At 42.8% G+C, this 26927-nt stretch overlaps 1 long non-coding RNA gene across 1 annotated transcript; it reads left to right on the forward strand.

Moving 5' to 3' along the window:
- Positions 1-18150: 18150 nt before the first annotated feature.
- LOC148505637 (uncharacterized) lies at positions 18151-26546 on the forward strand. The gene is made up of 2 exons (XR_015869873.1): positions 18151-18362; positions 23843-26546. It is a non-coding gene; the product is annotated as an uncharacterized LOC148505637 (long non-coding RNA).
- The last annotated feature ends 381 nt before the right edge of the window (positions 26547-26927 follow it).

The following is a 26927-nucleotide window of genomic DNA, read 5'->3' on the forward strand; positions in this document are numbered from 1 at the left end:
CATACTTGGGTAGTTATTGTTTACCCTAACAAGGGTACTTCATCCTTTTTGTGGTCGCCTTTTTGTGTGTTCATTTGTAATTTAGTATTTATACCATCTTTGCATTTGCCAGTACTTTGTTTTTTTCATCACATCTGGATCTTTGTTTAACCTAGATTTATTTGTTTAGTTTGTTTTGTAAACTTATAATGTAAGGTGTCATTTTATTAAGTTTCATTTTTGTTTTTTCCAACAGAGGACCAGAGGCGGCTGCATTCTATGCAGGAGGGATTGGCCGCCTTGCGTGGGCACGTTATACAAATGTTAGTGGTCCTTGACCACATGGCGGCGGCCCTTCGGAGCTGATTTTTTATTTTGCTTGTTTGTTTTTTTCCAAAACTTTGTTTCAAATTAAAATTTTGTTGGATTTCAACGAGCCTCATTCCTTGTCTGAAACAATTACATTGTTTAACCTTCCATAAGTCGACTATTTGATCATGTTCTTTAAAGTAAGGTAAATTATATTGTACAAAGCGCTAGTAAGTATGTAAGGTTATTAGAAATTCAAACATTTTCTGGTTTTTCTTTGGGTGGGTAATGTAAATTGAAAAATAAACCTGCTTAGGCCTAGTTTTGAAAACCTACTGATTCAACATAATACCTTTGATGTTTTTTGAAAGCCACAAAGCATGTTCAAAGACTTAAACATTTCACACATTACAGGATTAGGCATTACGAAAGGTGGCATTTTTTGTGCCAGGTTACACGTGATTCTAATTTTGAAAAAAACACTCTTTTTAACGGCAAACCAAATTTTAATACACACCAAACACATACAGAAAGTGAATTGTGACAAGCAATTCACACAGTGAAAAGACACTCCAAAAAACAACCAACACCAAAAGCAAACAACAAAAGAAACAATCAAGAACTGATGAAATAAGTAGCAGGCCAACATAAATCCACAAATGAGGCGATGAAATAATTGATTCCAAAGTTAGATCCAATGTGGCCACATGTACACAATTTAGTGGAGCAGGTAGTAGGCATCGTTTTTTCAAGGTTTGTAAAGGAAGACAAGAAAAAAAAACAAAAAAATTAAAAAAGGCACATTACAATCGGACATGTCGACATTGTGTCAATTAAGTAAATGTTTGACAATAATTACCTGAAAAATCTGGCCACCACATCATCGCGTATGGCCCCTCCACATACTGACCTCCGACCAACCTCGGGGGGGCCATCCTCAGGCAAGGCATCCCCTGGCTGCATTGGGACACCACTCCTTATGGCGATGTTGTGAAATATCCCACACAGGACCACAATTTTCTAAACCATATCCGGCAAATACATGAGCTCGCCACCTGCCTGGTGGCTGTAAGTGCGGAATTATACTCACTTTGTGGCAGGGCCATCTCTTCCATTGGTCTTGTTGGGCAGTTGCCCAAGGGCCCAAAGCTTGTAGGGGCCCACCAACCCGCCCCCCTGCAGCCGCGGCCAGTTGGTAAATTTGTGATATTTTTATAAGACGGTCGCCAATGCACTGTATTCCGGTCTAACCTCCCCCACCCCATCCCCCCATGACGAGTACTCATCCCAGTCCCAGTTTTAAATCATCCGCCGACTTCAGACCAGTCAGACAGACTGGTGTGTGGGAGGTCTGATGGGCATGCAGGAGGGCTTAATTTGATTGACCATTTACATTTTTTTCCCGTGAATGTGTGAGAAGGGGCCCCAGTGCATTGCTTTGCCCAGGGCCCACACTGCTGTTAAGACAGTCCTGCTTTGTGACCCTGGTGTGGGAGCCAAATAAGGAGTGAGCAGCCAGGGCGTGCAAGGGTAACCACTGTCTCCTGTGAAAAAATAAATACAAACATCAGGACCATTGTGTAACAAGCTTTGCATTGGTTGCCACGGAAGGTGTCAACTTACCCAGAAGCCACGCATCACCAGCTTGTAGGTTGTCTAATTTTTGCCAAATTCCTGATTGCCGGATGATGAAGGAATCATGTGCACTCCCGGGGAATTTGGCATTCAGGGACAGGATCTGGAGGGAGGCATCACATACCACCATTACATTCAGTGAATGAAAGTGTTTTCGGTTCCTATAAATAGCCTCCAGCCTTGCTGGAGGCTGAAGTGGTATGTGAGTGCCATCCACAACCCCTATGATGTGTGGGAAGCCAGGTATTTGGTAAAAATTGGCCTTCGCCACACTAAGGGAACCCATATCCACTGGCATTTGAATAAAATGATGGAGGTGTTTAAAAATGGCCTCCATCACTTCCCTCAGGATCCTTGAAAAGGAGGATTGGGATATTCCGGTAACTATTCCCACTGTGGTTTGAAAGGATCCTGAGGCACAGAAATGTAACACCGACATTAATTGCGTAAGTGGTGGTATTGCTGTAGGACTGTTAATTTGCCATTCAAGATCACTTGTTAGTTCCCCAGTGGGCTTGGTCCCCAAGAAAATCCCCGGAAAATACAGGCTCATTCAGCATCTGTCTTATCCGCCAGGTTCGTCAGTAAAAGATGCCATATCAGTTGAGGTTTCCTCTGCAGTGTACCAGTCTTTTGACGATGCTTTGGACGTGATTAGGTGTTATAGTCCGGGCGCACTGATGGCTAAGATCGAATTTGAGTCAGCATTTCGTCTACTTCCTTTGCACTCGGAGTCATTCCGGTTTATGGGTTTTCACTTGGACAACGGATATTACATAGACAAATGTTTGGCTATGGGGTGTTCTGTGTCCTGTGCATTTTTTGAGCGATTTAGCACCTTCCTACACTGGTGCGTGGAATTTTCTTGCGGTGGTCATGGGATAGCCCACTATCTCGATGACTTTCTGTGTGTTGGCCCTTCCGGTTCAGACAGATGTAGTTATCTTTTGTTTTCATTGCAAGCGCTGTTTTTTCATTTTGGAGTTCCCGTTGCTGCGGACAAAACTGAGGGCCCTTCCGCTTGCTTGTCATTCCTTGGTATCGAGATTGATACCTTGGTGGGTTCTTGTCGCCTTCCTCACGATAAGGTCGACAAGTTGTGTAATGCCATAGAGTGCACGGCTTCCAGTAAAATTACCCTGCGGCAGGCGCAATCCCTCCTGGGCCTGTTAAAGTTTGCCTGTAAGGTCATACCAATGGGCAAAGTTTTTTTGCGTAAGTTGGAAAGGGCCACGACTGGAGTCACTAAGTGAAGACATTTTCTATGTTTATCCTCAGAGATTAAGCGGGACCTATCTGGGTCTCGTTTCTACAGGATTTTAATGGCGTTTGGTTGTGGATGTCTCCAGCCACTGTCAATTTGCAACTGCAGCTGTTTACCAATGCAGCAGGCGCCACAGGGTTCGGGTGCTACCTTGATGGCACCTGGTGTGTTGGACATTGGCCGAAGGAATGAGTGTGAAAGGGTTTGACTAAGGACTTGCTCCTTCTCAAACTCTTTCCAATAATGGTTTCCTTGGAAATCTGGGGGGACCAGTTGAGTAATCGCAGCATTGTGATCAGGTGTGACAATCTGGGAGTGGTGCACGCGATCAACTGGCAACGTGCGGCTGCCCTGCTGGTTTTGCGCTTGCTAGCACAGCTGGTTCTGACATGTTTGCGCTGTAACATCATGTTTAAGGCGAGACACGTGCCGGGGGTGGAGGATGAGATAACCGATGCGTTATCACATTTCCAGTTGGCTAGATTCCGATCTTTGGCTCCTGGTGCTGACGCTGTGCTTTGCCCCTCTTATGTTTGGCAGGTGATCAAGCCGGCATGGAGGGCTTAGCAGAACAGTCTCTAGCCCCCTCCATGTTGCGAGCATATCGTCAGGCATGGAATGAATGGGAAGATTATTCCCGTAGCAGCAGCCAGGCACGTAAGAGTCAGCAACTGCTTTCTTTTATTTTGAGTCTCCGTTTGGCTGGCAGATCCAGGGCTTCTGTTGTGCATTCTTTGGCGGGCATTGCATTTTATTGTAAATTGAAGGGCCTCCCTGACTTTACTTAAAGTTTTCTGATTATGAAGGCTTTAAAGGGTTGGGCACGGGTCTCCCAGCCAGTAGCTGACTGCAGGAGATATGTGGACGTGCATCTGCTTCCATCAGTTTTAAGTGGCTTTTTCTGCATATGAGTTGGTTCTGATTCAAGTGGCGTTTTCAGTGGCATTTCACAGCGCCTTTCAGGTTTCAAAGCTGGTGGCATCTTCCAAATGGGTTGATGCCACCATGCTCCGCTCGGATGTCCTTGTGGGTGAGAGGTCTGTTCTCTGTAGGATACGGCGGTTGAAGATGGACCAAAGCTGGTAAGGGTAGGTGGATCTCGTTGGGTCTGTCTAGGGACTAATGAATCTGCCCTGTGGCTCTAGCTACGCATTATTGTGGCCGGATGTTCCTGGTTCATGGCTCATGCATATGGACAGGACTCCGCTTACAAAGTACCATTTTGGTTGGTTTTTGAAGCAGTGTATCAGGTTTAGTCCTCTCACCTCAGGATTTTGGAACGCACTCTTTTAGGTTCAGCGCTGTAACTTCAGCGGCAGCTGCGGGTTTCTCGACGTCGGAAATTAAGGCCCTGGGACGTTGGAAATCGGATAGCTATAAAAGTTACATTAGGCCCAGTCGTTAAAGGGCACTTGTTTAAAGTCATGTCGCAGTATGACATTGTTATGTTTTTGGTTATGTTCATGGTCCAATGTGCCGATTTTGTCTTATGTCTTGTTTTGTCTTGTCTCATGTCTCGTCTGGTCTTGTCTTGTCTGTTACCCTTGTCCATCCTACTCGGGATTAGTTACTCGCCATTGCTGGCAATGGAAGTCTTGAGGGATTTTACAATTTTGCCTGAACTGTCGGACTAATTCGGCTATTTTCAATCAATTAATTAGGTTCTAGTCTATCCATCAGCAGGTTTTTATTTTACCTCTTGCCGAGTTCACCTGTTTTTTCCCAATTCCCCCCCACCCATTCTTTCCCTTTGTGTATTTTGTTTGTCTTAGCCACTTTAATTAGTAAAGTTGGCAACCAATAATACATTTTTCTTATTTGGCAGATACTCACTAATTTAATATCAGATCCTCACTAATTCACCATAGATTTTATTGTTTTATGACATTCACCAATGTTTTTTTCTTTATTGCTTTTCCTCCACTTTTAGGGTTGCTCTTTGACGTACAGGACATTTGGGTAATAGGCCACTCAAATATTTTCTGGGCTTCTAGGTTTATGGCTTCAGATCGAGCACCGGTCTTTGAGCATTCAGCTAGGGTCCGTTGGATAGGTTTCAGAGGTATGAGGTGGCATTCCTTTTGTCCTAGACTGTTGGAGTATGCAAAACATTGGTGTGCCACATATTTTGGTGGCCCATTTAGGAGGCAACGACTTGGGGCAGAGGACCACTTTAGAATTGCGAGTCAATATAATCAATGATGTGGCGAGGGTGATGTCGGCCTGGCCCTCGTGTAAACTCAGTTGGTCTTTCATTGTACCTCGCCAAGTGTGGCGTAGGGTTAGGAATTTTCCTGCTTTAGACGAGGTTTGGAAAAAAATTAATTTTGCATGATGGCCATGTCATTCCCCATATGGGTATTCAATTTCGTTTTAGTTATCTGTATAGGGCTGACGGGTCCATTTAACAGAAGAGGGTTTGTCATTGTTTGTTGGGGATCTATTTAGGGAGTTGGTGTTATTGGGGTAGTCCTTTGTATGGTGGCGGTGCGGCTGTTCTATAAGCAGAACCTTGCTGTGGCGGGAAAGAATGGCAGGTCACCAGTCCGGGTGCAATTATATAGTTGAGGTGCTCTCCCTTTGTTGACTGGTAGTTGGCTGTACAAACCTAATGGGGGACAGTATCATCACCCAGTGGGTAGTCAAGGTGGAGGGTGAGTGATACCTTTTGTTGCTTGTATGGTTTATATTGTTATGTTTATGCACTCTGGGCGATATACGCCTGCTATGCCTGTTGTTGTTTATGTGTGGGCATTACAGAGTGGCTAGGCCCCAGCCAGCTGCAAGGAAGCAGCAGTGGGTTTGTAGTGTCACTGGTGAGATGCAGGGGGCAGGAGTGAGAAGCAGGGGGTTGTAGGGCTCTATTTATTAACATTATTTTTACTAAAATAAAGTGAAAAAGGGTGTTTTCACACCATTTTCACATTATTTTAGTATCACCTAAAGTTACTACAGGGCAATTGGAGTAGAATTCTTAAAATTCTACCCCAAGCCCTAATTATCACTTATTTTTAGTAAGCAGATCGCATTTCCCATAATTATAATGGGAAATGTGATCTGGCCAAAGTTACTAAAAATAAATTGGCGTTATCCAGGGTCTCCCCCAGTTACTGGACCAGTGGCGTAACTATAAATTTTGCTTCCCCATGCCAAAAAAGTTTCAGTGCCCCTTATGCAATGCCCCCTGTAGTAGTGGCCCTTTTGCAATGTCCCCTGTAGTAGTGCCCATTATGCAATGCCCCCTGTAGTAGTGCCCATTATGCAATGCCCCCTGTAGTAGTGCCCCTTATGCAATGTCCCCTGTAGTAGTGCCCATTATGCAATGTCCCCTGTAGTAGTGCCCCTTATGCAATGCCCCCTGTAGTAGTGCCCCTTATGCAATGCCCCCTGTAGTAGTGCCCATTATGCAGGGCCCCCTGTAGTAGTGCCCATTATGCAGGGCCCCCTGTAGTAGTGCCCATTAACGTAGTGCCCCCTGTAGTAGTGCCCATTATGCAGGGCCCCCTGTAGTGCCCCTTCTAGTAGTTAGCCCTCTGTAGTGCCCCTTCTAGTAGTTAGCCGCCTGTAGTTAGCCCCCTGTAGTTAGCCGCCTGTAGTTAGCCCCCTGTAGTTATCCCCCTGTAGTTGCTCCCCCCCTCCGCGCGCACACAAACAAACACACACACAAAAGAAAAAAACACAAACACTTACCTTTATCCCCGCTCCAGTGCTGCTGCCGTCCATACCCCGTCCATACCCCGGCGTCCGCTCCTCGGCACTATGGGAGTGACGTCATTACGTCACTCCCATAGTGCTCTGCGGGACCCGGAAGACGGAGCTCACTCCTGACTCCTGCTCTGCTCTAACATCCAGCGCAAAGCCCGGAGCTGGCCCCAGTGATCAGCTGTGTGGTCTATACAAACCACATGCCGATCGCTGCTAAAAAAAAAAAAAAAAAAAGAAAAAAAAAATAGTAAAAAAAAAAAACTTACCTGAGTCTAGGGACCGGTGATCGTGGCTCCTGTGATGTCCTCCCTCCGGTCAGCTGGTTTCCCAGCCTGCACTGGAGCCCGGTCGTCACCTGACTGATGTGATGCAGGGGACTCTGGTAAGAAGCAGGAGTGAGAAGCAGGGGCCTGTGGTGAGATGCAAGGGGCTGTGGTGAAATATAGGATGCTGTGGTGAAATGCAGGGGGCAGTACTGAGGAGCAGGAGGCTGTTGTGAGATGCAGGGGGCTGCGGTGACAAGGCGTATCTATCTATCTATCTATCAATCAGTGTCATATCTATATATCTATATGTGTCATATCTATCTATCTATCTATCTATCTATCTATCTATCTATCTATCTATCTATATGTGTCATATCTATCTATCTATCTATATGTGTCATATCTATCTATCTATCTATCTATATGTGTCATATCTATCTATCTATCTATCTATCTATCTATCTATCTATCTATCTATCTATCTATCTATCTATCTATCTATCTATATGTGTCATATCTATCTATCTGTGTCATATCTATCTATCTAATTGTGTCATATCTATCTATCTATCTATCTGTGTCATATCTATCTATCTATCTATCTATCTATCTATCTATCTATCTATCTACCAGTACCTATATGTGTCATATCTATCTATCTATCTATCTATCTATCTATCTATCTATCTATCTATCTATCTATCTATCTATCTATCTATCTATCTATCTATCTATCTATCTGTCTGTCATATCTATCTATCTATCTATCTATCTATCTATCTATCTATGTGTCATATTTATTATCTATCTATCTATGTCATATCTATCTATCTATCTATCTATCTATCTATCTATCTATCTATCTATATGTGTCATATATATCTATATATATGTGTCATATCTATCTATCTATCTATCTATCTATCTATCTGTCTATGTCATATATATCTATCTAGCTATCTATCTATCTATGTCATATCTATCTATCGTCGAAGTCAAATAATTGGATGTGATCGTTTGCAATTATTATCTGACGATCTAGTCGTCTGTTGCCTGGTAAAGAGTAAATCGGATGCATGCTTTGTGTCGGTGCAATCCGATGCGCACAGATGCATATGCATATACACTGCTCAAAAAAATACAGGGAACACTTAAACAACACAATGTAACTCCAAGTCATTCACACTTCTGTGAAATCAAACTGTCCACTTAGGAAGCAACATTGATTGACAATCAATTTCACATGCTGTTGTGTAAATGGAATAGACAACAGGTGGAAATTATAGGCAATTAGCAAGACACCCCCAATAAAGGAGTGGTTCTGCAGGTGGTGACCACAGACCACTTCTCAGTTCCTATGCTTTTTGGCTAATGTTTTGGTCACTTTTGAATGCTGGCGGTGCTTTCACTCTAGTGGTAGCATGAGACAGAGTCTACAACTCACACAAGTGGCTCAGGTAGTGCAACTCATCCAGGATGGCACATCAATGGGAGCTGTGGCAAGAAGGTTTGCTGTGTCTGTCAGCGTAGTGTCCAGAGCATGGAGGCGCTACCAAGGAACAGGCCAGTACATCAGGAGACGTGGAGGAGGCCGTAGAAGGGCAACAACCCAGCAGCAGGACCGCTACCTCTGCCTTTGTGCAAGGAGGAACAGGAGGAGTACTGCCAGAGCCCTGCAAAATGACCTCCAGCAGGCCACAAATGTGCATGAGTCTGCTCAAACAGTCAGAAATAGACTCCATGAGGGTGGTATGAGGGCCCGACGTCCACAGGTGGGGGTTGTGTTTGCAGCCCAACACCGTGCAGGACGTTTGGCATTTGCCAGAGAACACCAAGATTGGCAAATTTGCCACTGGCGCCCTGTGCTCTTAACAGATGAAAGGAGGTTCACACTGAGCACATGTGACAGAGTCTGGAGACGTCAAGGAGAATGTTCTGCAGCCTGCAACATCCTCCAGCATGACCGGTTTGGCAGTGGGTCAGTAATGGTGTGGGGTGGCATTTCTTTGAGGGGCTGCACAGCCCTCCATGTGCTCGCTAGAGGTAGCCTGACTGCCATTAGGTACCAAGATGAGATCCTCAGACCCCGTGTGAGACCATATGCTGGTGCGGTTGGCCCTGGGTTCCTCCTAATGCAAGACAATGCTAGACCCCATGTGGCTCGAGTGTGTGAGCAGTTCCTGCAAGACGAAGGTATTGATGCTATGGACTGGCCCGCCCGTTCCCCAGACCTGAATCCAATTGAGCACATCTGGGACGTCATGTCTCGCTCCATCCACCAATGCCACGTTGCACCACAGACTGCCCAGGAGTTGGCAGATGCTTTAGTCCAGGTCTGGGAGGAGATCCCTCAGGAGTCCATCCACCACCTCATCAGGAGCATGCCCAGGCGTTGTAGGGAGGTCATACAGGCACGTGGAGGCCACACACACTACTGAGCCTCAGTTTGAATTGTTTTAAGGACATTACATCAAAGTTGGAGCAGCCTGTAGTGTGTTTTTCCACTTTAATTTTGAGTGTGGCTCCAATACCAGACCTCCATGGGTTAATAAATTTGATTTCCAATGATAATGTTTGGGTAATTTTGTTGTCAGCACATTCAACAAAGTATTTAATAAGAATATTTCATTCATTCAGATCTAGGATGTGTTATTTTAGTCTTCCCTTTATTTTTTTGAGCAGTGTATATATATATATATATATAACATTCAAGGTTTAGTCAAGTGTGTGAGAAACAGGTTCCATTTGTATGTCTGTGTGTGTTTGCATATATATATATTGAGAAGCTCCGCATACAGATACAATATGTCTGTGGCAATAAAAGTTTAAAACAGAGACTGATATGCTCAGAGGAAGTGCTCTGAAAGCAGAGTTAAAAGCCATTATCAGAAACCTGCATATCTATAGCAATTGTATGCCTCTTGTTCAATGCTATTGTAGTTTAGAGGAACTGATATTTACACTTCTAACAAGCAGAGAAAAGCCTTTGATGAGATAGCAGACTTCAAGACCCCAGCAAAGGTCTGCTGGTCACCTCTAAGAAGAACACCCTTACACCGTGGAATTTGGTTTAGGCAAACCAAATATTAAATATATATATTACACATACACTGATTCACATAATGCACATACATAGACTTATATGCTCACACATAGACGCTTGTATGTGTATTCAAATGCATACACACGCACTATGCACATTTGCGTTATACACAAGACATACATAAATAAAAATATGCACAACGCATACCAGTGAATTTACACAACTATCTCACACTCACACATGCACACACTTAAAAAGATTCCCTCACATTAAGCTTAATATTAGAGGTTTTGTTAGCTAATAATTATGTTGTGAAATGTATGTATATGATATTTAAGGTACAGAAACTAGTAGACATGTAATGTGTGGTACCATTCTAAATCCCTGTTTATTCGCAGATCTCCGGTTCTATCGGCAAGGAGATCGCATCATACGTCCACAAGTTATGAATTATAGGGAATTAGGGATTAAAATGTATACCTCTGTAGGCTAGTTTAAACCAGTTCTTCGTTGGGAAACCTACACAAAGAAGCTGTTGGAAAGCTGATCCATACCTCTGATGACACCATATGAACTAACCAATCAACGGAGTGACCTGAAGCAAGAACCCATGAGCATCTGTTATTCTGTGCCTTTGTGGTCTCTGAAACCTGTACCGAATATAGGCTTGTGAGCTGGGGCAGTAGTCAGTCATTTCTCCATATCCTTGGGTGACGGTGACCGCAGATTCAGGATTGAAATACAGCATACTGGACCAGTGCGCACACGTATGTATCGGCTTGTACCTTTGTATTTACTTGCTTTTTGCGCTAAATGTCTAGATCACAGCGCATTATACTTTTCATTGAATAATATAACTTTTTGTGCTTTGGAACCACAATTAGATTGGAAAGCAATTATTTCTTATGCAACTTGTAGCACTAAATAGCGACATTTAGGTATAGCGATTAAGGGGTATCAATACTATCTATCTATCTTTTTGTCCCGACAGCAAGATTTGACCAAAATTAATGGTCTGTGGACCAGTATAAATTTGGACGGAAATTAAGACTACATGAATATTTTCTTGATAAACCCAAGACACCGGAGGTAGGATCTTTTAAGAGACCATCGATGTTTGATCCACCTATGTCCAATGCGAGCATCAAGAGGTTTTTAAGAATGACTCATATGGATGTATTAACAACTAAAGAAAAGAAATTTCATGATAACCTATCTGCCCGTGAAAGGATTGCCCTTAAGGGGCTATGTGAGGATAAAAAATTGGTAATCAGACCAGCTGATAAAGGCGGGGCAGTGGTGGTCCAGGACTGGGTCGATTATGACCAAGAGATTATTAGACAATTATCTGAAAATGACACCTATGAGAAACTGTCATCGGATCCTGTTAAAAAATTAAGGATAAGATTGATCAATTGTTGTCAGTGGGTCTGCTGAATGGCTGGCTGGAAGAAACTTTACCAATTTTTGACTGTCGATCATCCAATTAGTCCAATGATGTATACACTACCCAAGATACACAAGGCACTCACTAGACCACCAGGGAGGCCAATTATCTTGGCTCGTGGATCAATGCTACAGCCAATTGCGAGATTTATAGATCAGATATTAGAACCCTTGGTAGCTCAAACTACCAGTTACATCAAGGACACTAGTGATTTTTTAGCCAAGTTGGGGTTAATTGATTATCCTGGTGATGATGTCCTGCTTGCTACTATGGACGTGTGTTCACTTTATACAATCATACCCCATAGTGAGGGGTTGAAAGCACTTACGTGAAGCTTTGGTCAGACAACCGCATACTGGTATCCCAGTTGAATATATTCTTGACTTGACTGAAGTGGTATTAGATAATAACTACTTTATGTACAATAAGATCTATTATATGCAACGTCTGGGCATGGCGATGGGATCCAATCTGGCACCTTCATATGCAAACCTCTATATGGCGGCATATGAGGAGAAGTATATCATGCCTAGGTTTGGGTCCAATATCATCTTCTTTAAGCGTTTTATAGATGATGTGTTCTTGCTATGGAATGTGGAGACCTTTAATAGCATGGTTGAGGCCCTTAATGGGCTAGAGCATCCAGTGAAATTCACATCAGCAGTTGATATGACAGAAATACATTTCCTGGATGTTACTATCTTTAAATCTGGAGGAAAATTATTATCTACTTTATATCGGAAACAAACGGATCGAAACACTATCCTGCATGCATGTAGTTTCCACCCACCAGCACTGAAATATAGCCTCCCTAAATCACAATTTCTAAAATAACTCAGAAAGTGGGATTGCAGACAAACAACTGATGGAGATGAGTGAGAGGTTTATTGAGCGTGGATACACACGGACGGCAGTACAAAAGAGTTTGCAAAAGGCGAAAACAACATTCAAGTCGCCTGGAACAACAGGAGACTTAAAGAGTGGACGACTGATCTTTTCCACTAAATTTAATAATAGGGCTAATGCAACAAAGAGGACATTGAATACTAGATTGCCCTTACTAACTACTGATTCTGCACTAAGGATGAAAGGGATGCCACCACCAATGTTGACGTTCAAAAGGAACCCCAGTTTGAAGCAAGTACTACTTAGACCAATGATGAACCCTGAACCACCTAAGAGAGTGGATTGGCTGGTGCAAAAGAAGCCGGGATGTGTAAGTTGTGGTAACTGTATTACATGCAGGAGTTTGCTATAGGGATCTTCCTTCCCGCATCCTCATACAGGAAAATAGATTAAAATCAGATACCGCTTACATTGTTTGATGGATTATGTTGTATATATCTTGGTGTGCTCATGTAGTCTCTACTACGTTGGTTTAACATCACGTACATTTAGAGAGAAAATTGCGAACCATAGGGCATCAATTCGGGCAGCCCTAGTGTCACGTGTATCTGACAAGCCTGTAGCTCAACACTTTATTGAGAAAGACCATCAGATCTCATCACTAAAGTGTTGGATAATCTATTGGGTACCCCAGTTGGTACGAGGGGGAGATCGCATCAGGAAACTACACCAAAGAGAGAGTGGATGGATCAGTCGCCTTGATACTGTATCATCAAGGGGACTTAATGAACTTAACCCCCTTTCAGTTTTTCTACCATAAGGATGTGTCTATATCTCATGCTAGTGGTGTGGTGAGACATTATGGATATTTGCATATTTTGTTCTATGTATGATTTATTAACTTAGAAACAGCGAACAGTTAAATGGAGCCAATCTTAAGCATGTGTATAAATTATGATCTTATACAGTGTTTGTCTAGATGAGGCTGTTTTTGTAGTTAACGATAATTTTAGGTTAATGAATCAATTCTATTCGCTAAGAATGATTAATTATAGACCTAGATTGATGGTTGAATAAAGTCTTTCAAGATAAAGCTCCTATCTTATGTGATATTATGCATATATAGTGTGTAATATAATAACACTGACATATGTCACGTGTGCTGGGTCCCCAGACTTTGATTACTCCTGAATTGTAAATATATGGAGAAATTGTTTACAGTACATGGATTAGGTACCATACACCCGCTGGGGAGCTCTGTTTACATTACCTAACAGCTTGCATTTTGATTTGTAGCGCGCATGATGGGGTCTGTCTTCCAGTGATGGGAGGCTTGACCACTTAGCATGCGCGATAGTATTAAATTACACAATGGGTTTGCCTTTAAGGGTGAACATGGCTCTGTTGTCCAGTGATGGATCAATGTGTCATGTCACCCATGGCATTCTCTATTGGAGATGTATCATTTGGGATGATTGGCTGCAGGGCGCATGCTCTGTGATGTGTGCAACAGTGATGGGACGCGTCACCTCTGCGCATGCGCGGCAGGCCGCGACCCACGTGACCATGGAGACGGTGTAGACGCTGAAGTCTGAGCCCGGTGATCCGGATAGGGGTCGCTGGGAGGTGACGTCACGGGCGCGCAGATGACGTGCTCTGAGTTTGAGCAGGATGCAGGTGTGCTGTGGAATGGTGGACAAAGAGCCCTGTGTGGTGTGGGGCGGCCTGGTCTAATGTGAGTACTTCTCTCACTTACATGATGGTATTAACAATAGTCCGGTTTTCTGGTTTAACCATTTGGACTGGGAGGAGGGGTATTAAAAGCTGGGACCTAGCCAGAGGCATTTGTTGAGGGTTGTGTGTGAAGTACAGTCGTTAGCTGCTTTGTGGATTTTTTTTCAATATTTCTGGAGATGAATTGATGATGGATTGCAAGCCTTGAGAATGGTCTATTCATAGACCGAAACGTCAGTTTTTTGTTACATGCAACCTGCATTTGCCTGTTTGAGCACAGATAAAAAATAAATGAAACTGTTTTTTCATAAATCCGGTGAGTGTCCTTGTGACTGCGCATTTTAAACGTGTGGTACATTTCTATATCTATCTATCTATCTATCTATCTATCTATCTATCTATCTATCTATCTATCTATCTATCTCTTGCTGTAGTGATTTATGGTAAAAAAAAAAACACCTCATGACTGCACTGATTTACTCAAGTTTTAGCAATTTTATAGGAAGCTGCACATTAGGTAGAGTAGAATAATGAATAACAGCTGTATAAGCGGTGTAGAGGAAATCATATATGAATCTAAACAGTGCTTTTTTAGTGGGGGTACTAAGGGGTACCCAGAACAGGCACTTTTTTTTAGTTTCAATTTTAAATCAGTGAAACCATTTCAGAAATAAATAAAATAAGTATCGGCACACTTATGTGGAAGTTACTGTAAATCTTGTATCAACTTTAGGTGAGTAAAAAAAAAATCAGTGATATCTAAATGCTTAATAGAAGACAAAACAAGACTGAAAGTACCTGAATGTATTCAAACTTCTGACTTTTCTACCTTATGATTATTTTAACATATAAGATTTGTTTCCACACAGCTATTTCACAAGGCATTTTTCATTTAACTTTTTCATGTTAATGTCCATTTCAGTTTCCTACTTAAAGAACAAAGCATTTCCTCTCATCTCCTCTGTATCGCTCTCCTGAACTGCTAACTTTAATTCACAGGCTTAAGCCACCACCTACCACCTTACAACATAAGTAAATCCTTTAAATCCTATAACCATCTGCTTTCACTCTCAATGGCAGGAGGATATTTCTGATCATGCCTTTCTTTCATGTGTTACTTATACCAAATCAATCCAGGTCATCCCATCCATATTACCTGCAATTTTTAATTCTATGTCCACTTTAAACGTAATTATATCGGGATGTAGTCGGCATCCCGGCGTGCGGGATGCCTTCAGTCTAAATACCGGCGTCAAAATCCTCACAGGTTAGGATCCTGGCACCAGTATCCCGACCGTTGGTATCCCGAAGGTATGTATCGGGGTGTTAGGGGGAGGTTAGGTAGCGGGATTAGGCATTAGGGGGAGGGTTAGGGTTAGGCACTGGGGAGGGGGTGTTAGGTTTAGGGTGTGGGGAGGGGGAGTTTAGGCTTAGGCATTAGGGGGGTGGTTAGAGTTAGGCACTGGGGAGGAAGGGTCAGGGCTGGGGTGGGTGGAGCTCCAGCTCCAGGCAGGGGCGTTGCAAGGGTGGAGCATGAGCTTCGGGCGCCAAAATGGACAGAGGGTACCATCCAGGGTTCCGGAATTCATGGGGTGCAGCACAGTATGACGGCCGCCTGTTACCTTTATCTCGGTTTGTTTGCTCTATATCCTAAATAAGTTACAGAACTGAGATCCGTTTCTACATTTCATGCTCCCTCAAGCTGCCCATATTGACTCCCTTCCGGCTCTTGCTCCTCTGTGATCATCTTCTGTCACCTCCCTTTTCCTGGCAGATTAATTACATTCACTTCTCACCTCTTTAATTCCCTCCCCTCTCTACCCTGTGATCATTGGCGGATCCAGGGGGGGGCGATCAGGGCGATCGCCCCTGTACCACGCACAGCCCTATCCTGTCCACCTACTGATCCTGCAGGCAGCAGAGGCTGGGGCCAATTGCGAGCGTCAGCCGGGACCTGGACGCGCCGGGCACATACGGCACTCAGCCAGCCAGAAAAGTGAAGTGACATGGGATTTGTAGTTTTTTCTTGTACTGCTCAGACTCTGAGCAGTAAAGGTAAACTACATATCCCATGAGTCATAGCGTCTTTTGTAAAGATGGCCGCCGCTGGAACAACCCAGCATGTGGATAGAGAGAATAAAGTAAGACTGACATGCTGACAGGACTGGGACTGAGTGGTACACATTACAGACCACTTAGTTATAACTTGAAGAGGGAGGGACCCTCCGCCTTCAGGTAGGACCATCCAATGGCTGATCCAAGGGAGGGGGAGTTTAATATGTGTATGTTAGATACCACTGGTGATGGTAAAATAAATAAAAGGCTCCTGTTTTAAAATATGCTATAAGTTTTTTTTTTTTTTTTGCATGTATATGTGTGTGTGTTATGTATATAGGAGTGTTATTTATGTGTGTGTTATGTATACATGTGTGGGTTTATGTATATAGCTTCACAGACCACAGGGTGCCTGTCTGGAGCGCCTAAAGGACGCTCCGGTTGCGCCGCAGCAGTGATCCTGGCAGCAAGGTACCAGTCCAGACACCCTGCTAGCCAGAAGTAAGGGCCATGGGGAAGTGACTGTGCCGTCCACAGAGCCCTGCACTCTATGCAGGCAGAACCGTTCGAACACCCATAGTTATGGCTCTGAGGCTAAATATAGCAAAACAACTGCAATTGTCAATAGTGATCAAAATTTACCAGATCATTGTTATGTATGTCAGTAGATGCAGATGATGATAATGTTGACCACAAATTAATTGTTTATCATCCAATCGCACTAGATGTGTAATCTAACTGGATTATGATTGTTACTCAATGCTATAACCAAGCAGTAAATCCAGTGGATGATGTACTCCTGGAGGCAACAGAAGCATAGTTGGATATGTGGCTGCATTGCATGCGTGGAACAAAAATGCTTCTATTAGCAGGTATGCAGAGATGTGTGCAGTGGTGTATTTCCCACTAGGCATGTTTGGCACCACTTGCTAGGGAGCAAATCAGTCCCAATGCATCCGAGCCCTGGATTGCCACTGACCTGATGTGGCAGCAGAGATGCTGGCTGATTACTCTTTTTGTTATTAAACAGACCGACACTTTGAGCTGTAGTACATCCTCTGGGTTGTCAGTTGAGATAAAAGCTTGGGAGCAGATAGAAGAGCATGTGCATAGATTGTGCGAGAGTACCCAGCATGTGCTGTCACCTGGAGACCATCTTAGTGTGTGGTAGATGGACCCATGTGCAGCTGACATCTCCCACACTGTGGGCACAAAGCACAGCAGCCAGGGCATCTTTAGAGTGGAGGGGGCCCGTGTGCCTTCCCCGTCTGGGGCCCACTCCTCTCTTCCCGGTGGCCAGCAGCTGACTAATCCCAGCCACCAGAGCATTAGTAGACACTGTTTATTCTTCTGTACCACAACAGTGTGTTTCACCATTCAGGCAGGAAAAAACAATTATGTTAAATTAATAAGGAAAATAATAAAATTGGGGGGTGAGAGCCTGACACCTCAATCCCCCCCTGGTTGTATGCATGTTATGCTGTGACCACCCCCTAGCCGTACACTTGTTTGGATACTGTGAGAGTCTATAATAATTTATAGTGTTATTTAAAACATACTGTATGATTCATCACAAAATGCCATTTTCCTTTACACAAATATCATGAGATTGAAGCACATTACGGTATACTGAACGAGCAGTTACAAGACAACAGCAGCTGAAGGATCCCAGAATAGGATACTAAGTCTGGACACTGTGAAAAAACGACAAACTGAAAATGCATTGACACATACTATGTACTTGTTAAAATCAATCATATGTATTCTATTCTGTCAAACCATTTTTGGCAAATGTTTGTGACAGCAGTTTTTTGAACTTATAAAAGTCGGCTCAAAGAGGATGTACCTCTGAGAGCTAAGTGGATTCATCACAGTGTGTGTTGAGTTTCCTTATCTTCCCAGCCGGCTGTAAGGAGAATTGATAAAGCACAGGAGTAGTGTTTTGCATACCGTGATCCAGGGGTAGGAAGCCTCGTCACCCCAACATTTCTGGGGGACTCGTCTGGGATCCCCAACTGCCTGTGTGTACTGACGGATGTCCACTTGAAAATTTGGAACTGCAGGAGAAAATTCCGATCGGTGAGCTTTTCAATGCTCTCTTCTGCGCTTCCTATTTAGTATTGTATGGTTCAGTATGGATGGGCTAATCGGGGATCTATGAATATATTGTATGCCAAACCTGCTCTTTTAAAGTATAAGTTGTCTTATCTTGAAGTGAGTGAAAGGAGTGTGATTGTATGTGTGCTAAATGTGAGATGTATATAAAGGAACCAGATCTTTAAATGATCAACCAAAGACTGCACCTCTCATCTGCTATTAGAGGCTTGTCCTGTCTTTTGAGACGTGTGATCCCTGGGTTGAGACATTCACTGATCTCCTTGCTCTCATAGTAGCTGTAAAAAGTGACACCTAGCGCCTAAACATGGCAAAATTGTTTAGGAGTGCAGAGAAAGGTGCCCATTGATTCGGGATAAGGTCCTTCACGTTTCCCCATTGGTACCCCTAGGGGGCGCCTGGGGCTGAAGGGATGTACATGTTATTAATCTGTGTAGCATGCCAGAAGGATTAGAACAGTGGGTCATAATCTGTGGGAGTGTTATAGTGACATTGGGAATACTGTATTGTCTTTTTATGGACAGGGATAACAGGTCTCTAGAGTCTGATATATGAACCACATATAGTTAAAGTGTGAGGGGTGTACTTGTGTAGTGATATTACAGTAAACCAGATCATTTATAAGTCCTGATCTAATAGCTGTAATAAATCAGAGGATCCCTGTGGTATATACTTGCATCATAGGGTGTCAACATATTTGGCTACCAGGATAGATAAAGACTGGGCTGGACTAATAAATTAGTTGCCCAGTAATTTGTGCAGGGATAGTTCAGTAGTAGCTTGCCCAGTTATTAGGGGGTTGCCAGCTCATAGGCATTTGAAGCTGATAAGACAGGTTTTGTTGTATAGTTACCCAGTAGGAACGCAGGAATAAGTGAATGTTCTTTTGAATAAAATAAAGATTCCTCAGGGGATTCAGGAAAGACTAGGAGCGGTAACCCATAATAGGGGCTTAGGGCAGTTCAGGCATGGTAAAAGAATTACCGTGTGCTCCTGCGGATCTAGTCGAATCCAGGGAGGGGAAAAGTGCACATAAAGATATTCAAAAGATACTACAGAAAGCAGGGATGCCCAGTGTGGGTTTCCTGGATCCTGTAAGATGGGAAACCTTTGCAAAAGAAAACAAGGCTTGGATAGAGTGTAAGAAAGTAGGCAAGCAAGTACAGGCTTGGTTAAAGGTAGCCAAAGAAATACATAAAGAACAGGAGGTAACACAAGACACTGAGTTTATGGAAGATTGTGGTCCAAATACTCTGAGGCCTGTCCCAGTGATCCCTTTTGTCAATCAACAGGCATCACTAACAGCCCCTGATTTAAGCCCAAAATACCCAAGTTTGGCTCCATTTACCACACCAGTAAGGGATGGCAGGGAATGCCCAGGAGGTGGTAAATGTGTACCTAATGCTAATACTAATTGTCCATTTTGTGGGAATCAAGTGCCCTGGCCAGGGGAACCCTGTGATCAACAAGGCTTAACCAGATCACCTCATTATCCATCACCTCCACACTTATCACCAGTTACACCACCAGCTCCTCCACTGCCTTATGCAGGAGGAAATTTCAGCCCTAGGATGGTCAGGCACCTTAATGCCTTGGATGTTTAATAAAAACAGACACAGGACACAGGTGTGCAAGGAGCAAGCCACAGGCAATAATGATGAACCTTGTGGCTGTGAACACTGGGGGTGAACAGATGTATTTTCAGAAAGGGACAGGTCCACCCCCATACCAAAACACATCTATAGAAGCTTATGCTGTAACTACATAGGAGGTGTTTGAACCAGATCCCCAGAATGCAGCAGTTATGATAAGAGTAAGAACCCAAATTCAGTATATATAGAGTAGACCCTAGACAGACCAGAGATAATAGGAACGTATCTACAGAAGAAGCAAAAAGGAAAGGGTTATGTTTCTTCTGTCATAAAGCAGGGCACATGAAAAGGGATTGTCAGAAATATAAGTAATGGGCAGAGCAAAGGGAGCAATTTGGAGTAAGGGTTCAAACAGCACATAGCCCACAGGAAATAGGCTGTCCAGTGTCAGGTCCCCCACAATCCATTATTAATACCTCAGGTCCCAAGGGAATAATACAATTGACACTACCTGGGGGGGGGGGAACACATTGACTGTATAATAGACACTGGCGCAAGCCGTACCGTTTTAAGGGCAGAAGATGTTCCCAAGAAATATGTAACAAATCAGACAATTCCTGGAACAGGACTAACAGGACATACTGTATCCTTACATGTTAGTAAGCCCATAAAAGTTGCAGTGGGGTCAGAAGAAATTAAAGTCCCTGTATAAATCCTGACCTCCACATCCTGTCCTGTTAATTTGTTAGGAGCAGATATCCTTAATGAATTACAAGCTACTATTGAGTACAGGGATGGCAATGTAATACTGAAAGGAAGTACAAGGCAGGATCTTCCTATAGATTGTAAGCTTGCAAGCAGGGCCCTCTTACCTCTATGTCTGTCTGTTATTACCCTGTTTTGTTCTATCAATGTTTCCAATTGTAAAGCGCAACGGAATATGCTGCGCTATATAAGAAACTGTTAATAAATAAATAAAATAAATCTTCAATGTCAGCTAGCAGCAGCAATTTATTGCTGCAACACCAGACACAGATAGAAGTGATGATCCCTGACTGGCTTTCAGGAGCCCCTGAAAAATTATGGTCTAAGGGTAAAACAGATGTGGGATTACTGGATGTTCAACCGGTTACACTCACCTTAAAACCAGGTGTAGTGCCAGTAAAGATTAAATAATACCCATTGACCAGAGATCAGGGAAAGGCCATACAGCAGCAGATTGCTGCATATCAGAAAACAGGGGTTATAAGAGCACCCCTTTATTTCTGGTAAAAAAAAAGAAGGTGGGGGCAGATAGTAAACAGGAATACCGGATGGTGCATGATCTAAGAGAGGTAAACAAATGGTTGGTGGTGGACGTACCTATAGTGCCTAATCCACACACCTTATTAAACCAAATGCCAGCAACAGCAACTCATTTCACAGTAATAGACTTGGCTAATTTATTTATTTATTTTTTTTTTTTCTGTACCTCTTACATCAGAGTGTCAGCTTTATTTAGCTTTTACAAGTATGGGCAAACAGTATTGCTGGACTAGATAACCCTAAGGAGGGGCAACCTCTCCATCTGCATTTACAGAGGCAATGTCCATCATGCTACAAGGGTGGAGACCACAGTTTGAGACCACCCAGTTGTTGCAGTATGTGGATGATTTGCTCCTGTGTGAAGATACAGAGGGACAGTGTCAAATTGAAACCAAATCATTACTTATTTTTCTGTGTGAACAACATTGCATAGTGTCAAAAGAAAAATTGCACACAGCTCAAGCACAAGTTACCTTTTTAGGACATTGTATTTTTCAAGCTACACGACATTTGACACAAGATAGGATATCAGCTATACAGAAAGTGCCAGAGCCCACTACCACCAGGCAACTCAGAGCATTTCTAGTTCTAACAGGGTATTGATGGAATGGATTGCCAACGCAGCCCTCATAATGCAGCCCCTCTATGATGCGTTGACAGATACAAAAGACAAAACAGTAATATTAATATCAGAACAGAAGAAAGCTTTTATGCAGATAAAAACGACAGTTACCCAAGCACCAGCACTAGGATTACTGAGATATGACAAACCTTTTATGCTATTCTGTCATGAAACACAAGGACATGCTCAAGGGGTATTAGTGCAGGAACATGGGGTAAACAATGGCCCCTTGCACATTATTCATTGCAGCTTGATAGTATAATCAAAGGAACACTCTCTTGTATAAGAGTAGTAGCAGCTGCAGCTATGCTTAAAGACAGGGCAGCAGATTTAGTGCTGGACCACTCATTGATCATACAGGTTCCCCACTCAGTAACAGAAATACTTAACCAGGCCAGAACTAAGCATCTTTCTGCAGCCAGGTTAATTAAGTATGAGGTAGTCCTACTAAGCCCTACCACTATGACCATTAAGAGGTGGACAGTATTGAATCCTGCTACTTTGTTTCCAACACAGGATTCAAAAGAGGGGAATAGTGAGGGAGGCATACATACACCTGTTGATAACATACCAGGTAATGGTAATACCACAGGAACACAACAGTGATAATGTACTGCAAATACAGTCACATAAAAATACAAATCAAAACTTTTTCTGACCATGATTGTCTTGAACTTATGAAAATGGATATGAAGGAACTAGAAAATGTAACAGATGTTCCCTTATCTAATTCAGACCGGTAATTGTTTGTAGATGGCTTTAGATATTATCATAAAGGGTCCCCAAGAACAGGGTATGCAGTCACCACCTTAGATGAGGTATTGATTCAGCAACCACTCCCACCTTCCTGCTCAGCACAGGAAGCAGAGTTGAGGGCACTCACTGAGGCATGTATAATGGCTGAAAATCAGACAGCAAACATTTACACTGACTCCAGGTACGCCTGGGGTGTGGCCCATGATTTCGGGCCTATTTAAAAAGAGTAGGGATTTTATGGGCTCGGCTGGTAAAACCATTAAGCATGCTGAGCTCATTAGATTGTTGTTTGCAGCCTTACAGCTTCCAAGTAGAGTAGCCATTTTAAAGGTGCAAGCACACACCAAGGAGAAAACAGCTGAGGCCAAGGGGAATGCCAAAGCAGATGCTGCGGCTAAGCAAGCTGCCCTGTTACCTATCCCAGCCCTCTATGGTATAGAAACAGACACAAAGAAAGACCCCTTGGACATACAGGCTTTACACCAGTTTCTAGAACAAGTCATAGAAGGCAAAAAGAGAGGCTGGGAGAAAGAGGGAGCCACCTGTGTTAATATGCATTGGGCTAAAGCCACCAGGTGGTGCCTCCCAAGGGCCTTATATCCCCTGATGACCCAGCTGGCCCACGGTCCAGTGCATAATTCAAAGGAGGCCATGGTAAACACGGTGCTCCAGCACTGGATAGCACCGGGCTTTAATGCAGCAGCTACAGCATACGTAGCATCATGCCAGGTGTGTGGGAAACACAATCCAGGACAGACCGGAAAAAGTACCACAAAGGCATACACCAAAGCCATTATACCCGTTTCAGAGACTGCAGATAGACTATATTCAGTTGCCTAGGGTGGGGACATATGAGTACGCCTTCGTTTGTACAGACCTCTTCTCTAACTGGCCAGAGGGCATGTAGATACTAAATGGTAACCTCAAACTAAAGATACAAAAGATTATGGCACAGGCAGGCAAGACATGGGTGGACTGTCTGTCCATAGCTTTATATTCAGTAAGAACCACCCCCAGTAAGAAACATAAGTTGTCACCTTATGAGATACTATTCTTAAGACCTCCTAAGACAGGGTGTTATTTCCCACAACAGTTGCAGCACAATCATGCATATTTAACAGACTATGTAGCTACTTTTTGTAGTCAAGTGAATAACATCCATTCTTTAGTTTTCTCCCTTCCAGACCCAGAAGCGGTACCTGGTGTACATTCATTGGAACCGGGCGATTGGGTATACACTAAGAGACATGTCAGAAAGGCTCTGGAGCCAAGATTTGATGGTCCATATCAGGTTCTGTTGACTACACCAACTTCAGTGAAAATTGGAGGAAAGAGCACGTTGATATACCTCTCACATTACAAGAAGTTGATGGTCAAGATTGAACCACCATCATGAATCCTTTTTGTGTGATAATGTTGGCTATACTTAGTCTAAGGGTATTGCACACACCAGGGGACAACAGGAGGACAAATAGAGTACTCTAAGGTAGTCTATGGTAACCAGACTTACCAATTACACAGATTTAATTATCCTGGTCAGGAGGTTTGATATATGTAAAAAGTTTGGGACAATATAATATAAGGCATCTCTACTGGGCACCGAGGGAGCATGATAATATTACTATCATAAGTGCAATAAAAATTAAGTGTTGTACTGACAAGTTTACGGGTTATAAAGAATTTAAGAAAACGTGGGCATAGGGTATTCAGTGTCAATAGTACGGACCCTGGTATACCCATAGGAAGCCCAACAATTATAGAAAGAGGTGTAGTGCTAGTTTGCACTAATACCACGCAATTACCAAATAATTCAGTAATAATGACAAGGATGTACGTCCTAAGTAGCAAGCCCACTATAAGGAATGACTCACTAGTTAAAGTTCCCTCTACTTGTGTAAATGTGGGTACCCAAAGACAAACCACTATATTAAGATTTAATTTTTCTTTCCCCCAGATCCAAAATGCTATAGCAGACAAAAGAGGGAATGGTATGATACATTGCTAGGAGCATGAGGTACAGGTATAGAATTACTTAATAGTATAGATACAGAAACTTTAGCCAGCAAAATGAGTAATGCAGGAGAAGATATGGAGAAGTTTAGTTACAATGCAAGCTATATGGATGCCTACAGTATTTACCCCATTACAGGCCAGTATATCTTGGGATAATGAATATTTACAGGTGTTCAATAGCACATTGGTTAAAACACTTTACCTGTCAACAAATGTTTCTGAACTGTTTAATTGGACTAAATGTTCTCTCAGAACCATGCATCAAAATATGCAAAAGGGTAAAGCACAAACACAGTTAATGACAGGTAACGAACAAGTATACAGAAGGATGTTTAATATATCTTCTTTGTTATGGATACAAATTCAGGGAAAGAAGATTTTGTGTACTGACAACTTTTGCATGGGTGAAGTTCATGTGTATAATTTCACACAGAAACAGGTTATGTGTAAGTACTTCATCTTACCAGTCCCCTTGTAGACAACTACTGGAGGCAGTCAGTTGTGGAGTCCCCAGATGAGAGGTACACACATAATCACCAGTAATAGGACACATGACTTAGCCCTATGTACTGATACCGATGATGGATTAGTATGTCCTCAGCAAACACAGCTATATGAGCCTTGTAAGTTAGAACACCCAACCAGTGTAGGGAACTGGGAATTGCATGATAAAGAGGTGGATATGTTTATAGAGGTAAAGCCTCAGGTTGTATGCCTAGTCACATATGATATGAATACAACTTCCCTCTATAATTTACCAAATCCTTTTTCTGGATGCTTATTTAACGTTACACACCTCAGGTTGAAGAACACTACTTATGTGTTCTATGCGAAGAGACAAGAAGATGTACAGTTTGAATTTCAGGTGACTGAGATACCTCCCCATAATTTTACAGATAATCTCCAAAGTATCATTATTGCCATTAATAATACAGAAAAACTTTCTCACCACTTACAGAAAGTAAACTGTTCTGCCATCATGCACAAATGCAGACAATTGTAGAAGCAGAGAAATTGGTGGAAGTAGCCACACAATTAAAAGATAATTTACATCACCATTGGTGGGATGTGTTCACAGGTAACTCACCTTCAGTCAAAAGGATGTTTAGTGGTCTCATTCACCCAGTAATCGTTATAGTCATTGTATTAATTTTGCTCATTTTGTGGAATTGCTATCTTATGATTTTAGGAAAATGGTAAATAAAGCATCTGCACCGGTAGGGACTCTCTCTGTCACACATAAGAAGAGTGCCCCAGAGTGGGAAAAGTGTTCAGCGTGTGAAAGAATTACATTGATCACACCTAAGAAGAAATGTGTTTTCTGTAGTACTGATGTTGGAAGAAACCCCTCTTTCTAGGGAAAGATGCGCCGGGATTCTTGGTATTCTGGTGATGAATGATGCTTGCATATCTACTTGCATAGGGTGCCTATGGAAGTAATATAGTTACTATGAAAGCCATGACTCCAGTAAGGGAAAGATAGTATATGTTTTAATAAAAAGAGGGGATTGTGAGAGTCTATAATAATTTATAGTGTTATTTAAAACATACTGTATGATTCATCAGAAAAAGCCATTTTCCTTTACACAAATATCATGAGATTGAAGCACATTACGGTATACTGAACGAGCAGTTACAAGACAACAGCAGCTGAAGGATCCCAGAATAGGATACTAAGTCTGGACACTGTGAAAAAACGACAAACTGAAGATGCATTGACACATACTATGTACTTGTTAAAATCAATCATATGTATTCTATTCTGTCAAACCATTTTTGGCAAATGTTTGTGACAGCAGTTTTTTTAACTTATAAAAGTCGGCTCAAAGAGGATGTACCTCTGAGAGCTAAGTGGATTCATCACAGTGTGTGTTGAGTTTCCTTATCTTCCCAGCCGGCTGTAAGGAGAATTGATAAAGCACAGGAGTAGTGTTTTGCATACCGTGATCCAGGGGTAGGAAGCCTCGTCACCCCAACAATACTAATAATAATCATCATCAGTATGCACAGGCACCAGGTACAAATGATGCATAAAATATATATTTGTTTAAACTTATGTCCAACTGCAGCGCCTATAGCCAGTAGTATTGTCACCGCACCCTCACTGACCTCTGACTACATGAGAACACCCCATTACAGCTCAGTTATACCTCTCCAGTTGTAAGTGGACAAACAATGGAAATGCCTCTGCCTTTGCATTTTCTGTACTTGTGCACGCTCATGTTCTGGTACATGTTCAGT

The sequence above is a fragment of the Taudactylus pleione genome, unplaced genomic scaffold (genome assembly GCF_031769625.1).
Source record: "Taudactylus pleione unplaced genomic scaffold, aTauple2 ptg000446l, whole genome shotgun sequence".
Taxonomy (NCBI): Eukaryota; Metazoa; Chordata; class Amphibia; order Anura; family Myobatrachidae; genus Taudactylus; species Taudactylus pleione.